Consider the following 20,613-nt stretch of genomic DNA (forward strand, 5'->3'; position numbering starts at 1 on the left):
AACTTCTGGTTAAGCTAACAATGTGGATAATCATAAATCTCAATATTATATTTTATTGATATGTATGTAACACCACTTTTCATTTGTACAGATTCTAAAAAGAAGAGGCTTAAAATAATGGCAAATCTATAGTATAGGACATGTCATGTGCAATGATATAATTTACAAGCAGAACATAAAAGTGGGGATTAGTGCAGTATAAGAAAAACATTTCTATACAGTACTGTAGTTCGGTTTATATAAAATCAAATGAAAAAGATTGTAGGAAGATGGCAGAATAGAAGCACCAAGACTCAATTCTTTCACCAATAGAACTATCAAAGAGGCAGAAACTGTCTGAAACAACTATTTTGAGACTCCTGAGACAAGAAGAACACTGTACAGCATCAAAACAAGAGTGGAAAAGGGAATCTGACAAATTAAAGAACAGTAAATTGTTCTTTGGCACACATCTTTCACTTTCATGTCAGAGTGCCCTGGTGTCTAGCTTCTGGCTAACTCAATTGTGACAGAAAAGGACATAAAAACCCTCTTTTCCAAAATCAGGGGAAGGCACAGCTGGTCATTAACTATGTTTTTTGATTAATACATACAGATTAGTGTGGTCCAGTTCTAGGGGGAGATATTGTTTCAAAAAGACTTGGACACAGTCTTTTGGAGAATACTTGTAGGAGGACTGGAGCCTGGATTGTGGGACTTTTGACAGCTGCACTTGGTTTAAATAGTGGGTGTGTTTCTATGTTCTGACACACTGAGTTGCATGTGTGTTGGCTTGTGTTTTTCTGTGGCTTTGGGTGACTCTGTAACACCTAGGACCTGGGGATGGAGTGCTTTGGCCCTGGGTGTTAGCATGGCAGCAGCTGAAGGGGAGATTGGATGTTGATTGAAGATTGAGTTGAAGCTGGTCTGGCTGGCACTGGGGTGGGTCAGAGTGCAGTGTGGTGGATGGTGGCATGTGTGCTCTGGACCTCTGCCTCCTGTATGGGACTGGTGGAAGACAGGTTGTTGTGTCTGGGGCCTAGGCTTTCTATAGACAAAATCTAAGTCAATCTGTCTGGACAGCTCATTTAAACAACCTAAACTCTTGGAGTCCAGAATGGGAACAAGGCTTTGTAATTCTGAATAGCTTAAGATAATTTATACACAAATACATCTCAAACTATGGTGGACAGATAATTAAAATATATTTGTAGAGTCTCCTGAGGGTCTGAAAAAATTATGGAACTATTAAACATTCCCATATGACAAATTTGGGGGACCCTCTCAACCATTAGGGACTCCTAAGAAAGTAGGCCAAAGCCTTGATTTTCAATCTTACTCTTATGAAGCTTATTTCTGTTGTGGAAAAGTGTAAGACTACTTATAATGAGACCTAAAATCTGGTTCCAGGAAACCTCTTTTGTTGCTAAGATGTGGCCTTTCTCTCTCTTTAAGTTCAGCCCTGCAAAGAAAATCCTTGCCCTCCCACCTATATGGCACGTGGCATTCAGGACTGAAATTCTTCCTGACATTGTGTAACATGACCCCCTGGGGTGTGTGTGGCTCTTGCACCATAAGACTGACAATACCTTCCTGAACAAAAGGGGTAAAAGAAGTGTAATAAAATATGGCCTCAGTGACTAAGATAGATAAAACACAGTAAAGAAGCTATTCTAGAGGCTATCCTTACACAAACTTCAGTTAGAAAGTGCTGCTATGGTTTGCTAAACCCCAACCAGTATCACTTTTTTTAACTCTTAAGAACACTTAGGGCTCAAACTGACACTCTATAAAAGTTTCATTTACTGTTTGCCTCCTTGGAACCTATAATTTCCAGAGGGTTCCTAGGCCAGAAAATTCCTGAAATGCATAGGGACCAGCCTTTCCAATATTTTCAACTAATTACAACCCCTTATCCTTTAGTGTTGACATTCCTTCTCAATATAAAAAAGTCACAATGGGCACTGCTTAAGTTCTATAAATTTATCTTTGATAAATCCATAGGGAGCTTTAGATTGGAAGAAGGATCAAGGAGAAGGAGGAGTTATAACAGAAGAAATAGGATTTAAAAAGTGAGTATGAATGCTGAATCACCATACTGATACTTCTTTTAGCCTCAAATATTTTGGAGCAGTTATATGAAAAACCATGAAATAGTGGAATGGTAAGCCATAGTAAACTCTGAAATTAGTAACTTTATTGAAGTGTACTTTAAAAAGTATTGCTTTTTCTTTATTTTCTTTGCACATATGTTATAATTCACAATAAAAAAGTATTTTAAAAAGATGCATGGGCACAGATGGTAGCAACCATTGTTTCAAACCCCACTGACCCAGGGTGCAAGCAGCCATTGTTTCCACCATCTCAGGACAGAAATGGCAGCAATGGAGAATTAAAGACACTGTGCTTCCTCAGCACTCTGGGGGAGGGTTGAAGTGCTGCACTGGCTAGGCAGATGAGGGAGTCTCAGTTTTCCATAGCAATCAGAGAAGCTCTTGGTCCCTTTCATTATCTCCTCCTTAGGCCACCTTGGAGCTGATCTTTGCCCCTTTTGCAGATCCCTGGGCCTGACTGTCTAAGTCTGTCTTGGGAAAGTCCTCTTCATCATGCTATTGTCACAGAATTTGTCTTAAGGGAAAAGTAGCTTGAGATAGTCAAATAAGTGTAAGAAACACTATAGGCAAGCAATCTAGGGCACAGGAACATCAGCTTCAAATATCCTGGAGACTGAGATATTGTCCCTAAGAAACAGAAAGGATAGTAAAACTCCTTAAACAGAACAACAATGAAAGAATTGACAAAGAAAAACCTTGGGGAACACAGATGTTCAGAAACACCAGGGCTAAAGTTCAAGGTAATCTCTGTCTTATCATCAGCTGTTTACAAAATCAAGAAATATATATATCAGAGGAAAAAATCATGGCATTAACATTTAAAAATTTTAAAATGTACAATGTGCCACAAGAACAAATGACAAATGAAGTAATAGGAAATAAGACCCATCTAATGAAAAAGCATAAAGCGAATGAAGAAGACAAGAATGTGGACATGCCAAATAAAGGCTTTAGATTATCTTAAAAATGCTGAAGGGATGAAGGAAAGTACAAAGAACTAAAGGATAACTGTAAAACAATGATGAAGAAATTGAGAGTCTAATTAAAGAGATAGATAATTTAAAAAGGAATCAAACAGAACAATTAGAATTTAGGGCCACAATAACTGAAGTGAAAACTTGCCAGGATGATTTCAAAAGTAGATTGCCACTGACAAAAGAAAGAATATAAGTGACCTAGAAGACAAAACACTTGAGATGAGGCAGGCTGAAGAGCAGGAAAAAAAAGATTTACTAAAATTAAAAATACAAACAACCTGAGATACCTCTGACAAACAATCAAATGTACCAATACACATATTATAGGAGGCCCAGAAGGAGAAAGAAGAAAGGGGAATATTCAAATAAACAATAATTTTCAAACTTTTCAAAGTTTGGAAAATAAACAATTTTCCAAACTTAATAAAAGACATCAATATGTACATCCATGAAGTCCAGAGAATACAAAAATATTTAAATGTGAAGAAAAATAAGTTCTGTCTTGTATTAATCACACTATTGAATGTGCAGGGCTAGGAAATAATTTGGAATCTGCAAAAGAAAACTGTGTCATGAAGGAAGGAGTACCACCTAGACTGAGTGACATTTTCTCAGCAGCAACCATGAAGGCATGAAGGCAGTGCACTGAGATATGTAAAGTACTGAAAGATAACAACTATGAGTTAAGAATTGTTTTTTTATAAGATTCAAAGTAATATAAATTAAAATCCCAATAACTTAATTCACAGAAATAGAAAAAACAATCAAATTGATTTGAAAGGGTAATGCATCCTGAATCCTAAAAATATCTTGAAAAAGAAAATGAATTGAGGGTCTCACAACTGCCTGACTTTAAAGCATATTATATAGCAACAGTGGTCATAAAAGCACAGTAATGGCACAAATATAGTTATACTGAACAATGAACTTAAATGAGTGTTCAGAAATAGACCCTCTCATCTATGGATAATTGATTTTTTTTCACATGAGCAGGCACTGGGAATCAAACCCAGGTGTCCAGCATGGCAGGTGAGTAGTCTGCCTACTGAGTCACTGTGGCCCACCCTGGACAATTGATCTTTGATAAGGTGGTAAAGCCAACTCAACTATGTCACAGCATCCTCCTCAATAAATGGTGTTTGGAGAACAGAATAACTATATCCAAAAGAATGAAAGAGGACTCATATCTCACACCTTGTACAAAAATTAACTCAAAATGGCTGAAATACCTAAACATTAAAGCTTAAGGTCATAAATATTTATAAGAAATTATAGGGAAATATCTCATAGATCTTGTGACAGGAAGTGTTTTCTAGAACTTACACCCAAAGTGCAAGCAATGACAAAAGAAATAGATAAATTGAATTTCCTTAAATTTAAAAACTTTTGTGCATTAAGGGTCTTAGTCAAGAAAGTGAAAAGTCAGGCTATGCAATGGAAAACTGTATTAGCTAAGGTTCTCTAAAGAAACAGTATCAGTAGTATATGTCCATAAACATAAAATTTACAAAAATGTTTCACATGACCATGAGGATATAGAGTCCAAAGTATGTAGAGCAGACTGCAAGCTGCCAGCTCCAATGAAGATCTCCAACAAACTCTCAGGAGAAGTTTGCTGGGTCAGTAGTGGGATGTAAGAGTCCAAGATCTGTAGGTCAGGCCACAGTCTGGCAGGTCCAATGAAGATCTTCAATGAACTCTCAGGAGAAGCTGGCTGGCTGAAGTAGGAAGAATGATTGTCTCTTCTGAACTCCCCTTAAAAGCCTTCCATTGAAAAAAAGAACATTTTTGTCTTAGAACAGACCATGCCAGTATTTGACTTTGATGAGATTTGTATTGTTTCTGACTTTGTAATGTATTAGTATTGTTACTGAAATGCTTTAAGGCTTTGTGATACTGTGATGGAGTAAATGCACTTTGTATATGCAAAAAGCACATCTTTTTTGGGGTCCAGAGAGTAGAATATGTTGGTTTGAAAGTATTACATAACCTAGAAAAGCTATGTTTTAATCCTGATCCAATAACATGGGAGCATAAATTTCTTTTAATCCCTATTCAGCACTGTAGGTTGCTTGATTAGATTATCTCTATAGAGATGTGACACACTCAATTGTGGGTATTAACTTTTGATTACACGGTGATGTGACTCCACCCATTCCAGGTGGGTCAGCTTAATTTAATGGAATCTATTGAAAGAGGAAACATTTTGGTGAGAGTCAGAAATGACAGAAACCACAGAAATCATAGAAACAACAGAGCCTAGAATAAGGACAGAAGCGTCAGAGCCAACAGAAACTTCACAACAGAGATGACACACTTGTGGACACATGGAGAGCAGAGATATGGACATTTGGAGATACTTGGAGCCCTGCAGATATTGCCATGAAAGGTTAAGCAAGCCAGAACCATGAGCAACCCAAAGGAAGCCAGTAGATTAAAGCCAGCTCTGGAGAAGCAAATTGAGTAACTCTGACAGGAACAAAGGCTGAAAGCACAAAGCCCAAGACTCAGGGACCAGCAAGCATTCACAGCTGACAGAAGTGTTGCAGATGCATCAGCCATTCTTAAATTGAGGAATCATTCCTCAGATGTCTCAGTTTGGACATTTCCACAGGCTTAGAACTACACACTTACAACTTATTATATTCCCTTTTTTTAAAGCCATTTCAGGATGGGCCATGGTGGCTCAGCAGGCAGAGTTCTCACCTACCATTCCAGAGACTAGGGTTTGATTCCCAGTGCCTGCTGACAAAAGAAATATATAAATTGAATTTCCTTAAATTTTAAAACTTTTGTGCATTAAGGGTCTTAGTCAGGAAAGTGAAAAGTCAGGCTATACAGTGGGAAACTGTATTAGCTAAAGTTCTCTAGAAAAACAGAATCAGGTTCTCTAGAGAAACAGAATATAGTATTACAGCAGCTAGCAAACTAACACAGTATGTAGCAATATGGATGAACATTGAGGACATTAGACAGAAACAAAAGGACAAATATCATATGGTCTCATGAATATGAGCTAACGTTGGTGAATAAACATTTAGAGTTAAAGTTAAGAACAAATGTTATCAGGAGATAGAAAGAAGGGAACAAAGTTAAGAACAAATGTTATCAGGAGATAGAAAGAAGGGAGCAAAGTTAAGAACAAATGTTATCAGGAGATAGAAAGAAGGGAACGAATGGACATTTGATACTTAGGGAGTACAGAATGTTCAACAGCACTGATTGTGACAATCCAGAAATGGACAGGAAAATAGTCTTTGATGGTACCACGATATTGTAAGCACACTGAATTAAGCTAAACATGAGTGTGGTTGAAGGCAGTGGGCTGGGGACATGTATGACACTTGAAGGAAAGATAGAATAGAAAGTCTGGTACAGTATAACTTATCAATACTTAGAGTGGGCAATGATGGTGGTTAAATGTACAAATGTAAGAGCATTTTTGCATGATGAAGAACAAATGAATATGAACATTTCAAGGTGTTGCAAAGGGGATGGTATATAACAAAAAATACAATAAAAAACTAAGGTCTATAGTTAATGGTAATGTTGGAATATGTTTCCTTGAATGTAAAAAGGGCAATATGCCAAAGCTAAATGTCAGTAAGTGGGGGAAATGGGTGAGAAGTACAGTATTCTTTGTGGAAGAAATGAAAATGTTCTCCTATAGATTGTGGTGGTTAAGACAGGGCTATTGTATGGGGAACCACTGATATTTTATTTAGGCTGGATTGTTAACATAACATAAAAGATATGTTAATAAAACTGTTTAAAAATGAACAGAGAGATATAAGTGCTGGAGAAAATGTGGAGAGTGAGATGTACTTATTTACTGTTAGTAGGAAAGTAGAGTTGTGGAGCTACTCTAGAGGGCAGTGTGGTGAATTCACAGGAGGCTAGGGCTGGGGTTTCTGTAAGATCATGCAACTGCATAGTTAGGCATATTCTTGGAGGAACTGAGAGTGGGAACAAGAACAGACATTTGCACACTGGTGTTTATGGCAGCAGTGATTGAGATTTGCAATGAATGGAGGAAACCATTCATTGTATGCATCAACTGAGAAGTGGAAGGGGGAACTGTGATATATGCATACAATGGACTATTGAGGTGCAGCAAGAATGAATGAAGTTGTGAGGCATACAAATACATGGATGAACCTTGAGGACAGTATGTTGAATGAAATAAGTCAGAAACTAAAAGACTGATATTATAGCACCTCACTAATATGGATTGACTATAATGTGCAAACTCTAAGGATGGAATTCACATGCATGGGCTATCAGGTGAAAGACTGTTGCAAACGTTCTTAGACTGAAAGGTCTTACAGCAATCACATTTATTTCAGAGTTGTAACAAGTTATTTCTAAATTCTGAGATGCTGAACTCTTTGTATACAATCTGGTTGTTCCCTGGAATCAAAGGTATTTGTATGACACCTGAGACTCAGAGCAAAAGTCAGCATTACTCCAATCAGCAATGATTAAAAAGACTGAAAAAGTGATCACACTTCAATTAGAAATATGAATGAAGCTGATCAGGGTAGGAATAAGGTAAATTACACTAAAGTGTAGAGGATAATGCTGACAGTATCCTAAAACTTCAATGTCTGTTGTGAGACCTAAGAAAAAGATGTTTATTTGGAGGAAAATGCATATTTTTGGTAGCACACTATCTAATTTAACTTGTATGGTCAGCTTATTCAAACACCATAATTACATGTACCTTTAATAGGAGGTGAGATATTTTTGGTTAGTATGGTATGGTTTGATGCCATGATACTGTAAGAATTTGAGAATTTTGCCACACAAAGGAGGACTCCAAGAGACGTTCTCTCATGCAACACGCAAGGGGTTTATTTTCCACACATGTGTGGGGCTCGCTGAACACGCAGGAACAGAGAGCCCCGAACCTAAGTCTGCAAAAGCTTTTTAAAGGGTAAGATGAGGGGGGTGGGGGTTGAGCATGGGTCACAGGTGCTGTTTTGCAAAAAAGCAGATAAGAACAGTTTTACAATAAGCATTTCTTAACAGTTTTACAACAAGTAACCTTGGTGCCAGGATTGTTTATCTTCAGCCTGATGGGGCCTATAATTTTTTTCTTTATAATTCTTAACTCACACCAAATGCATAGCCGTGAATATAAAATGACACAAATGCTTTTGCTGGATATTTCAGAAGCTAAAATATATGTAAATAGCTAAATTAAGCAGGAAAAATTAGCTACTGTTAAGCTTTATAAAATTCCCTTTTACATTCCCCACTCCTTTTCGTATATATCTCTAATTTTAGAGATTTTCTGGATTATTTAACACTGAGAACTGTTGTTTGATGAGCATTAATTTGACATTTCTAATCTGCCCCTGTAAAAACTGTATAATTTTATTTAGAATACATGGTCCTATAGTTATTATTAAAAGTAACACAATTAAAGGCCCAACGAGAGCAGATAATAGCGTCGTTAACCAGGGGGACTTAGTAAACCAAGATTTAAACCATCCCTGTTGCGCCTCTTTTTTTTTTTTTCACGAAGGTGCTCTCTGAGTTTTGTCATGGACTTTTTAACAACACTAGAGTGATCCGCATAGAAACAACACTGTTCTTTTAAAGCTGCACATAGCTCCCCCTCTTTAAGGAAAAGTAAGCTAAGTCCCCGCTTATTCTGCAGAACTATTTCTGAAAGGGAGGTTAGAGAGTTCTGAAGGGCTGAGACAGATTTTTCTATTTCTTTTAAGTCTTGATTTATCGTGGCTTGTAATTGACTGGTTTGTTGATTGCTATGTACAATGGCAGCAGTCCCTGTGCCTATACCGGCAGCGACAGTTACCCCCAGAGTGGTAAGATTACAAGGGGGTACCAGGAACGAAGGCTCCCCTGCTCCCTCCTAAGTTTTTATAGTCTTCCCATTTTCCCATCTGGATATTGTTCATTTCCAAGGCTTATGCGGGTTGGAATTGGGTTCCCGTGGGGGAGGGAGGAGAAGGAGTAGTAATTTTATGAACCCGCAGCTTGAGAGGATTGTCAGTCCTTTCCAGTTTTCATTGGGACTAAGAGGGCGAAGGCGCAGGTTTGAGATGAGATGCATGGATCCAGGATGCGATGCCATCGACCTTGACTGCGGTGGGGGTGGTCAAGAGTACCTGATACGGTCCTTTCCAGTGAGGTTCAAGAGTCTGGACCTGGTGGCGGCGGACATAGATGAAGTCTCCCACCTGATATTGATGCGGAGTTCTGTTGTCTTCTGGATGGTAGGAGGTGGAGAGCTGCCGCCACAGGAACCGCTGGGCTTTTTCTAAGGCTCGCAGCCTGTCAAGCAAGGGGGTGTGAAGGGAACTATTAATTTCTAGAATGGAGGACATGTCCTTGACTGGAGTTGGCACTCCATATAAGATTTTATAAGGGGTTAGATTACACAAGAGAGCAGAGGGGGTATTTCTGGCTCTGAACAGGGCATAAGGCAGGAGCATGGTTCAATTTTTTAAGCCAGTCTTTATAGCTAATTTGGTTAGGGTCTTTTTAATTGTCCTGTTCATTTTTTTTACCTGTCCTGAACTTTGGGGTCTGTATGCGCAATGCAATTTCCAATCAATCCCCAATATCCTGGCCACACCCTGACTTACCTGGGCTACAAATGCGGGTCCGTTATCTGACCCTATTACCTTTGGTAGACTGAACCGGGGAAAAATTTCTTCCATAATCTTCTTGACTATGACCTGGGCTGTTTTTTTCTTAGTTGGGTAGGCTTCAACCCATCCTGAAAAGGTGTTTATAAAAACTAGTAAGTATTTAAGTCCATATTTTGCAGGTTTAATTTCAGTAAAGTTGACTTCCCAGAACTGCCTAGGTCGAGTTCCCCTTAGTCTTTTTCCATTAGGAGCTTTGGTGGGGTAGGCGTTCACAATTTGACACACCTGACATTTTCTAGCTACGCGATCTGCCAGCTTTTTCCTTTTTGAGGCTGTCAGAGGGTACAATTCCCTCTGGTCTTGCAGGAGCTGCTGTAGTTTCCCTGTCCCCAGGTGAGTGAGCTGGTGGACCTGCTGTATGTAAGCTAGGGCTTCCGATTTTCCTAGGGGTGCAACTTCAGATAGTGTTTCAGGGGGTTGCTGGTTTTCTTTGGTTACTAGGACCAAGTTTATAAGGTCCCTTAATGCTGCCGCTTTTGCTTCTTCATCTGCTCGCTTATTACCCAGGGTTATTGGGTCTGAGCTTTTTTGTGTTTGATTTTTTTACCAGCTGAGGTTAATAGCCCTCTTTGTTGGTAAATTGCCCCATGTACGTGGGCAGTAGCAAAGGCAGAAGGGCTATCTGTATAGATAGTCGCTCGCTTTTCTTTTGCTAATTTTAGAGCTTTTGTGAGGGCAATTAGTTCAGCCTTTTGGGCAGATGTTCCCTCCAGGAGGCTAGAAGATCAAATAACTTTTGTCCCACTGACTACCGCCGCTCCCATCGCCTTTTACCGTGTTGGAGAAAGCTGCTTCCGTCCGAAAACCAGGTTACCTCCGAGTTAGGCAATGATTGGTCTTTTAAGTCTCTGCGGATTCCGGTCTTTTCAGCTAATATTTCTTGGCAAGTGTGCTGCACAGGTCCCGCGGTCTCGTCCGGGAGCAGGGTAGCGGGGTTTAAAGCTGACGGGGCCCCAAAAGTCACCCTGTCTTTGTCTAGGAGGATGCTCTGATAGTGGGTAATTCTGGCATTTGACATCCATCTATCTGGAGGATGGCGGATTATGCTCTCCAGGGCGTGAGGGGCTATTATGGTCAGCTTCTGTCCTAGAGTGAGTTTGTCTGCGTTTTTTTTTTTTTTGCCAGGAGGGCAGCTGCCGCGATGGCCTTGAGACAGCGTGGCCATCCGCTGGCAACTGAATTTAATCGCTTGGACAGATAGGCCACCGGTCTTTTCCAGGGGCCTAAAGCCTGTGTTAGGACCCCTCTAGCAACGCCTCTCCTTTTTTCTATGTAGAGCGTGAAAGGTTTATTCACGTCTGGGAGGGTTAAAGCTGGAGCTGACAGGAGCGCTTTATTAATGCTGTCGAAGGCTTCCTGCTGTTCTATTCCCCACTGGAAATCAGTGCTCCCTTTGAGCAAGGGGTATAATGGGGCAGCAAGGGCTGCAAACCCTGGGATCCACAACCGGCAGAATCCCGCTGTCCCTAAGAATTCTCGTAGCTGCTTTTGGGTCGTGGGCGGGGGTATTTGTGTTACAGTTTTTTTCTAGCCTCAGTGAGCCATCGCTTTTTATTTTTAAGAGTATATCCCAGGAAGATTACTTCCCTTTTACAGATTTGGGCCTTTTTGGCCGAGGCTCGGTTCTCCAGTGTGGCTAGCTCACTTAACAGTTTTCGGGTCCCATACTCACAGTCCTCCTTAGTGTCTGCTGCCAACAGTAAGTCGTCCACGTATTGTAGCAAGGTGACTCTGGGATGCTGACTTCTGAAGGAGCTTAGGTCTCTATGAAGAGCTTCATCAAAAATGGTGGGGGAGTTTTTGAACCCCTGGGGCAAGCGTGTCTAAGTCAGTTTGTTCGAGGATCCCGTCTCTGGATCGATCCACTTGAAAGCGAACAAGGGTTGGCTGTCCTTATGCAAGGGCAGGCAGAAGAAAGTATCTTTTAGATTAAGCACAGTATACCAAGTCTTTTCAGGAAGGAGAGTGCTGAGCAGGTTATAGGGATTTGGCACCGTAGGATGTATATCCTGCACTCTGCTATTTATTTCCCGTAAGCCTTGCACGGGTCCATAGTCTCTAGTCTCTGGCTTTTTGACTGGCAATAAGGGAGTGTTCCAGGCTGATTGACAGGGCTTAAGTACTCCCAAGCCAAGGAATTTCTCTATATGGGGCTTGATTCCTTCCCGGGCTTTCTTGCTTAAGTAGTATTGTTTTACCCGAATTGGAGAGGCGGTGGGCTTTAGGGTCACTACTACTGGGGGCTGATTTACCACCAACCTTAACCCGGCAACTTCTGCCCAGGAATTAGGGAATTTTTTAAGCCAGGCCTGAGGAATAGAACTGTAGAGCTGTTCTGGTTTTACGTACAGCTGATATATATATATATATTTTCAACTGGCAAGGTGAGGGCAGTTATTACAGTTTGGCTTATTAGTGGGTTTAAAAATTCCACCTTTGGCCCCTTAGGATTGAAGGTGATTCTCGCCTTTAGTTTAGCTAACAAGTTTCTTCTCATAAGCGGGGCAGGGCACTCAGGGATAACTAGGAAGGAGTGTTGAACCTTCCCCTTCCCCAGGTCCATGGTTCTTTTGGTAGTCCAGGCGCAGTAGCGACTGCCATTTGCTCCCCGCACTAAGGACCTTTTTGTAGACAGCGGGCCTATAGGTTCTTGGAGGGCCGATATTACTGCTCCTGTGTCGACTCCAAAATTAATTGGTACCCCTTCCACATTAAATTTTACCCTGAGCTTGGGGAGGGGTGCCGAGCCCTGACTCCCCTAGTCTTCACTTTCTAGAGCCAACGTGGCCGGTTGTTGCCAATTTGGGGGCCTAGTACCCCTCTGTTTTTTTTTTTTCAGACAGTTTTTGGCCCAGTGCCCAGTTTCTTTGCAGTAGGCGCATTGGTCTGGACTAAGAGGGGTATGATAACGCCGACCCAAGGGATTTTCTTTAGCTTGTCCTCTACCTTCAGTGTTTCTTTTAACTACTGTGGCCAGGATCTTTGTTAATTTTTTCGTTCTCCTTTTCTCTCTTACCAACTCTTTTTCTTCTCTCTTTTATAAAACATTTTTTCAGCTTCTTTGATTACATTTCGCAAGGCTAGGTCCTGCAACCCGTCTAAGCGCTGCAGCTTGCGTCTAATGTCTGGAGCTGATTGGCCAATAAAGGCCATGGCCACTGAGGCTCTTTGATCCTCTGATTGAGGGTCAAAGGGAGTATACCTACTGTATGCTTCCATTAGTTTTTCTAAAAAGACTGAGGGCGATTCGTCCTCTCCCTGAATAACTTCTCTTACCTTGGCCAAATTGGTGGGCCGGTGTGCGGCTGCTTGGAGACCTGCTACTAGAGTCTGGCGATAGATGGACAGATGCTCCCTACCTTCAGAGGTGTTTGGGTCCCAATTAGGGTGGTGCAGCGGGAACCGATCGTCGATGACATGCTGGAGTTGGGTGGGTCTCCCGTCTTGTCCAGGAACTTGCTTTCTGGCTTCCAGTAGGATTCGATCGCGCTCCTCCATGGTGAAGAGAGTCCCCAGGAGTTGTTGACAATCATCTTAAGTGGGCTGGTGAGAGAACATAAGGGACTCAACCAATCCAGTCAGCCTAGTGGGAGCCTCGGAAAAAGGAGGGTTATTATTTTTCCAGTTATATAAGTCAGAGGAGGAAAAGGGCCAGTATTGTAGAGCGGGCATTTTTCCCCCGTGTCCATCATCCACTGGAGGCTCGTACGGTCTGAGAGGGAGAGTGACCGCCACATCAGATGGGCTTAGTGCTCGTCTGCTTCGTGTACTATGTGCCGGTCCTGGTTCATCTGGGATTGTCTCTTGGTGAACCTGCGAAGAGGAAATGGAAGAGAGTGGGGAGAGAGAACTAGAGGAAGGAGAAGGTGAGCTGAGAGAAGGGGGGTCCTGTACCGGAGCTGAAGGGTAGGGAGGAGGGGAAGAAGGACCTGCATCGAAGAGGAGTAGATCCGATTGGGATTCCGGTAGGACTGCAGGAGGCAAAGAAGGATAGAGTTTCGGAGCTTGAGAAGGACCCGGCTCCTTGATTGGAAGTACAGAGGGAGAGTCATGTTGACTAAGAGGAGTAAGAAACGGCTTTACCCACGGAGGTGGGTTTTCACACAGGTCCTGCCAAACCATGATGTAGGGCTGCTGGTCCGGGTGGCCATACGGGTTAGGGCGGAAGATGACTGACTTGACAGCCCGAATCAAGGGTAGATGAAAAGCTCCTTCACAAGGCCATTCCACGTTAAAAGAGGGCCACCCGGCCGAGCAGAACGTCTGCTATTTGCCTTTTTTTTTTTTTATAATAAGAGATAGATTCTGACCTCTTTCCCTGACCTCAGACCAGTGTCTTAAGGTCAGAGAAAGTGGAGTCGACATTCCCTGACCCATCTTTGGTAAAGCAAAAACAATTCCTAACACACAAATACAGACAGACACACACAGAGCCAGCACACCATGTTTACACAGTTTCAGAGACACAGCTCAGACTGGCCTGATGACTTTGATCGAGTTTCCCCCATCAGAAGGGAAACAGAATCAGAGTCGGCCCTGTAGGAAGCCTCCAGGCGTCCCCGGAGGTCCCCCAATCCCGAGGCATCCCTCGGGAGAGTGACCTGCAACCCCTGGACACGTCTGCCGGTTGCAGTCGGGGAGTGCTCACGCGACTCTCCGACAGTCACTGCCAGTCTGACAGACTAAGCGATCGCACTTCAGACAAAAAGGCCTCACTTACCCCGAGAGAAAGAGCTGTTGGAGCCTCCCCTTACGAAGAGCCGATCTCGGTGGGACCTCCAAATGTAAGAATTTGAGAATTTTGCCACGCAAAGGAGGACTCCAAGAGACGTTCTCTCATGCAACATGCAAGGGGTTTATTTTCCACACATGTGTGGGGCTCGCTGAACACGCAGGAACAGAGAGCCCCGAACCTAAGTCTGCAAAAGCTTTTTAAAGGGTAAGATGAGGGGGGTGGGGGTTGAGCATGGGTCACAGGTGCTGTTTTGCAAAAAAGCAGATAAGAACAGTTTTACAATAAGCATTTCTTAACAGTTTTACAACAAGTAACCTTGGTGCCAGGATTGTTTATCTTCAGCCTGATGGGGCCTATAATTTTTTTCTTTATAATTCTTAACTCACACCAAATGCATAGCCGTGAATATAAAATGACACAAATGCTTTTGCTGGATATTTCAGAAGCTAAAATATATGTAAATAGCTAAATTAAGCAGGAAAAATTAGCTACTGTTAAGCTTTATAAAATTCCCTTTTACAATACATCCCCAAGTAACCTGGGCAGAAGATAAAAAAGTATTTGCAAACTTCCTTTGAGGAACTGGGGTTAAAGGTGCAAATAATAAAGTCCCTCACCTAGAAAGACCTCATATTCTTGCAGCCATTCTAGCAACCACTGCCAAATTGATGAGCCAGCCCCTTGATCTTTGGGTTTGCCCTTGTGAAAAATTCTTGCAAAGGACAAGCTATGCCTACATATGATTATGACTAAGGGTCAACCCCAGAGAACCTCTTTTGTTTCTCAATGTGGCCTCTCTTGATCACTGCCTTCTCCCCACAGATGGGACATGACTTCCAGTGGTGCAAATCTCCATGGCAATGTGGGATGTGGCTCCAGGTAATAAGCTTGGACCTGGCATTGTGGGAATTGGAAAGCTTCCTTGACAAAAGAGGAAAAAAAATGGAAAGTTGCTGAGAGATTGCAAACAGAATTGAGAGGTTTAGGGAAATTATTATTATGCAGTATATAGATATCCATTTTTTTTACAGTTTTTGTGTATTGGAGTAGCTAGAGGAAAATACCTGAGACTGTTGACTTATAATCCAATAGACTTGGCTCTTGAAGATGATTGAATAACTACAGAGGTTTTAAGTATAACCATGTGTTTTAGTTTGCTGGTGCTGCCATAATGCAATATACCAAAAATGAGTTGGTTTTTATGAAGTGGATTTTTTATTTTAATGTAATTTTATTGATATATATGATATACTCAAATATGTAATCATACAAAGTGTACAATCAATGTTTCACAGCAGCAGTGTATAGCTGTGCATTTATCATCAAAATTGAATATTTTTCCTTTTTGTGAAAAATAATCTACATACAAGAAAGACATAAATTTCAAAGCACACCACAACCAGTTGTAAAATAGAATTCAGAGTTTGTTATTATAATTCCACAATGTTAGGCTTTGACTACTAGCTGCTCCAAGACATTGGAGACTAAAACAAATATCAATATAATGATTCAGCAGTGATACTCATTTTTAAACCCTACCTTCTCTGTATAACTCCAGCATCTCCTTTGATCTTTCTCACATTCTTTATGAATATTTGTGCTATGCCAATTCTAAGTTTTTCATGTTGGAAGGGGTTGTTGATAATATAGGATAAGGGGATGGAACTAGATATTCTGGAGGAGCTGGCCCATCTGAATTTCAGGAATTATCTGATCTAGAAATCTACATGGAAATTGTACACTCCAATTTTCTTGCATGAATTTTATAAATAAGACCATATAATGTTTGCTGTTTTGTTTTTGTCTTATTTTGCCTCACCCAATGTCCCACAGTTTCATTCACAACAATGTATGCCTAAAAACTTCATTCTTTTTGTAGACACAAAATATTCAATCATATGTATAGCCCATTATTCATTGCTCTAGTTCTCAGTCAGTGTATCCTTCAGCCACTTCTATCAATTTGGCATCATATACAATGTTTAAAGTCAACAGTGTATCAACACTTAATTTTAGACAATTTCATTGTTTCCAAGAGAAAAATAACCAATAAGCACACTCTAACCAAATAGAAAATCCAAACTTCCTCTTAACTCTTGCCCATCCACCAATAGTTTTACCTCTGATATTGCTGTGGCACTATTGATGTTTTCCTATTAAACGTAATCCATAGCATGCAATAGCAGTTTTCCCCCTATGCCAACAAATTATACATTCTTTCTGCAAGATTCATACTTTTGCAGTAGTTCATGCAAGAACTTATTTATATTTGTAGTATTAATTGGTGAGACACATGGGTCTATATAACCCCTTTAAATCATGTCACCTTCAATTTGACAATGTTACTTATAGACCCACTAATGAATCACCTTCACTTCTATCTATTCCCTTACATTTAAGTTCAACCTCATTAGCTAAACATTTACCCATCTTTAGCTTCTGTGTATCTCTAAGTCCCCTGTATTCTGCATTACAGGCCTCTGATTTTACCTTTATCATAGTCATAAAGTGGAATCATAGAGTATCTGCCCTTTTATGTCTGGCTTATTTCACTCAGCTTTATGTCCTCAAGGTTCATCCAACATGTCATGTGCTTCAGGACATCATTTCATCTTACTGTTGTATAATATTTTATCATATGTGTATGCCACATTTTGTTAACCCACTCATCTATTGATGGGTACTTTGATTGTTTCCATCTTTTGGCAATTGTGAATAATGCTGCCACGAATATTCTTGTGCAAATGTCTGTTCATATCACTGCTTTCAGCTCTTTTGAATATATGTTCAGTAGTGGTATCAATATTTACTTATCTGAGGAAATGCTAGACTGTCTTCCATAGCAGCTGTACCATTAGACATTCCCACCAACAGTGCATAAGGTGATAGTGTGAATGAATGATTATCTACTTTGAATGTTTATATGGTATGTGAATATATGTCTCCATAAAATTTCATTAAGATAAGTTACAAATATAATAATAATAATAATAAAATTTATTAAAAACCCAAGTAATCAAAACAGCATGGTACTTACACAAGGATAATCATATAAACCAATGAAATTTAATTGAGAGCTCAGAAATCTGTCCTTGCATTTATGGCCAACTGTTATTTGACAAAGTGATAAAGATCCCTCAATTAGGAAAGATTAGTCTATAATGTAGGAATATTGATAACTTCATTTGCAAAAAACAAACAAACAAAAAGAACAAAAAAGAGAGGATGACACCTACTGTTCTAGCTTGCTAGCTGCCAGAAATAGAATGGGTTTTGAAAGGGGAATTTAATAAGTTGCAAGTTAACAGTTTTTAGACTGTGGAAATATCACAACTAAAGTAAGTCTATAGAAATGTTCAATCTAAGGCATCCAGGGAAAGATACCTTGATTCAAGAAGGCCAATGAAGTTTAGGGTTTGTCTCTCAAGTGGAAAGGCACATGGCAAACATGGTCAGGATTTCCCCCTCAGCTGGAAGGGCATGTGACAAACATGGCATCATCTGCTAGCTTCCTCTCCACCTACCTCTCCAGGAGGTGTTTTCCTTCTTCATCTCCAAAGATTGCTGGCTGGTGGATTCTCTGTGTCTGGGTTCTGTGGTGTTCTCTGTTGTGGATTTCTCATGGCTCTCTTCTTCTCTGCTCTCTCTCAATCTCCCACTTTCTCCAAAATGTTTCCTCTTTTATAGGATTCCAGTAAAGTACTCAAGACCCACCTGGAATGGGTATAGATGCATCTCCACCTAATCCAATTTAACACCCACTCTTGAGCAAATCACATCTCCATGGAGATAATCCAGTCAAAGTTTCCAGCATATGGTGCTAAATAGGGATTAGTAGAACAAGTTGCCCTCTCAAAATGGGAATAGGATTAAGACATGACTTTTCTAGGGATACATAAACCTTTTCATAATGGCACACCTACCTCACTCCATATTCAAAACTCAATTCAAAATGAATGAAAGACATAAATATAAAACCTAGAATTATCAAACTCCTAGAAGAAAATCTAGGGAAGCATCTTCTGTACATTAGTTAGGCAATGATTGATTAGACTTTCCCCACAGTGTGCAAGAAATACAAGAAAAAAAAAGAGAAAGGAATTTTATGAAAACTAAAAGCTATTGTTTTCAAAGGTCCTTATCATGAAAGTGAAGTGACAACCTATGTAATATAAAAAAATATTTGAAAATTACATATCCAACAAAGTTTTTAATATCCATTACATATAACAAACTTCTTCAACTTGACAAAAGTTGAACATCCCAATTTAAAAATGGTCAGAAGATTTAGTAGACATCTTTCCATAGAAGAAATGCAAGTGGCCAAGAAGCACCTGAAAAGATACTCAACATCATTAGCCATCAGAGAAATGGAAATGTAAATCAAAACAATAAGAAACCATTTCACACCAATTAAAATGGCCGTTATTAAAAAAATGGAAAATAAAAGGTATTAGTGAGGATGCAGAAAAACAGAAACATTTGTTCATCGCTAGTGGCAATGTCAAATGGTGCAGTCACTTTGGAAAGCAGTGTTACAGTTCTCCAGAAAACTAAAGATGGAACTACAATGTGGCCCAGCAGTCCCACTACTTGGTGTATACCAAAATAATTGAAAACAAGGACCAAAACAGTTATTTGTACACAAATATCCATAGCAGCATTATTCACAATTGCCACAAGATGGAAGTAAAATATGTCCATCAATCAATGAATGAATAAATAAAATCTGGTATATATATAAAATAGAATATTATTCAGCAGTAAAAAGATTGAAGTCCTGATACATGTGATTTCATGCATGGATCTTCAAGCCATAACGTTGAAGGAAATAATCCAGATACAAAGGGATAGGGTATGATCACAATGATTTGAAACATTAGTATAAGCAAACTCGTAGTGTCAGAATCTAGATTATAGATTACCAGGGGATAGGAATTTGGAAGTTAAGGCTTAAAATGTACATGTTTCCTGTTTGGAATGATGGAAATGTTGTGGTATTGGATAAGTGGTGATGGTAGCACATTTTAAACACAATCAACAACACTGACACATATATCTGAAAGTGATTAAAAGGGAAAATGTTAGTTTGTATATACAATAGACTAATAAATAAGGAAAAATTCATGGGATTGCAATTCATAGAGAGTGAACCCTAACTGAAACCGTGGACTGTAGTTATTTGTATAATTATAAAACTTTGTTTTTATCAATTGAAACACATGTTCCACATGAATGCAAGGTGCTTGGGGTATGGAGGCATTTTGGAATCTTGTATTTTATGCATGTTTGTTTTCTAAACCCATAATTTTTCTACCAAAGATAAAAGAAAGAAAGAATATATTTAAAAAATAAGTCCTACTTGTAATAAACTCACAGCCACTGTGAGCTTATTGTATTAAGTTGGTATTAATGTATTAGGTTTAAGAACAGATTTTTATGTAGTACATAGCTTCAAACCACCACAGTCACTCTATAGTATTCAGATTTTAATCTCATATATTTAATGGAGAACTTTAATTCTTAAACAGATCTGTTTTCCATGTAAATAAAAATCAAAACTACTTAGCAAATGACTTGTCAAAATTTTAGATATTTCAGCAAAGTGGACCCAAATTATCAATTTTACTTAATAGCCCCATTAGTGCTTATAATGCACTTTTTGATGAAATCTCTCCACTTCCTATGTTTACTGTTATTGGTTCTGTACTCTTTCTGATTTACTCTCTAGCTACAAGCTGCCATTTCTAGCTTTCATAAAACTTCAGAGTCCTGACAACTTAATCTCATAAGGTTCTACTTTTAATTTGCTAAAAACTGAGAAAACAGAATATTTTGCTATATTAAGTATCAATTTAATGTTCTTAGGTCACATGCTAAGCATGTGGCACATGCTCATACACCATTGATATGGCAAGAAATTCAGGCAATAAATTTCAGATGTCTCTATACTTACTTCCATATGTTAAAATGCTGAATATTTGATGTTCCTAAATGATCTCACATTATTGTGATTCAGTGTTCAATCCAAACAAATAAAATGATTATTCATCTTCCAAATTTCAAGGCTACTAGTTGTTGATTAGATTGCATTAAGCTATTTGATGTTAAAAGTATATTAAATA

The 20,613-nt window shown here is 39.6% G+C and overlaps 1 long non-coding RNA gene across 1 annotated transcript; it reads right to left on the reverse strand.

Moving 5' to 3' along the window:
- Positions 1 to 7,898: 7,898 nt before the first annotated feature.
- On the reverse strand, positions 7,899 to 11,271 carry LOC143681207 (uncharacterized). The gene is made up of 2 exons (XR_013174466.1): positions 10,528 to 11,271; positions 7,899 to 9,821 (listed from the first exon to the last, which is right to left on the reverse strand). It is a non-coding gene; the product is annotated as an uncharacterized LOC143681207 (long non-coding RNA).
- Between the last annotated feature and the right edge of the window lie 9,342 nt (positions 11,272 to 20,613).

This window comes from Tamandua tetradactyla, chromosome 4 (assembly GCF_023851605.1).
Source record: "Tamandua tetradactyla isolate mTamTet1 chromosome 4, mTamTet1.pri, whole genome shotgun sequence".
NCBI classification, from domain to species: domain Eukaryota; kingdom Metazoa; phylum Chordata; class Mammalia; order Pilosa; family Myrmecophagidae; genus Tamandua; species Tamandua tetradactyla.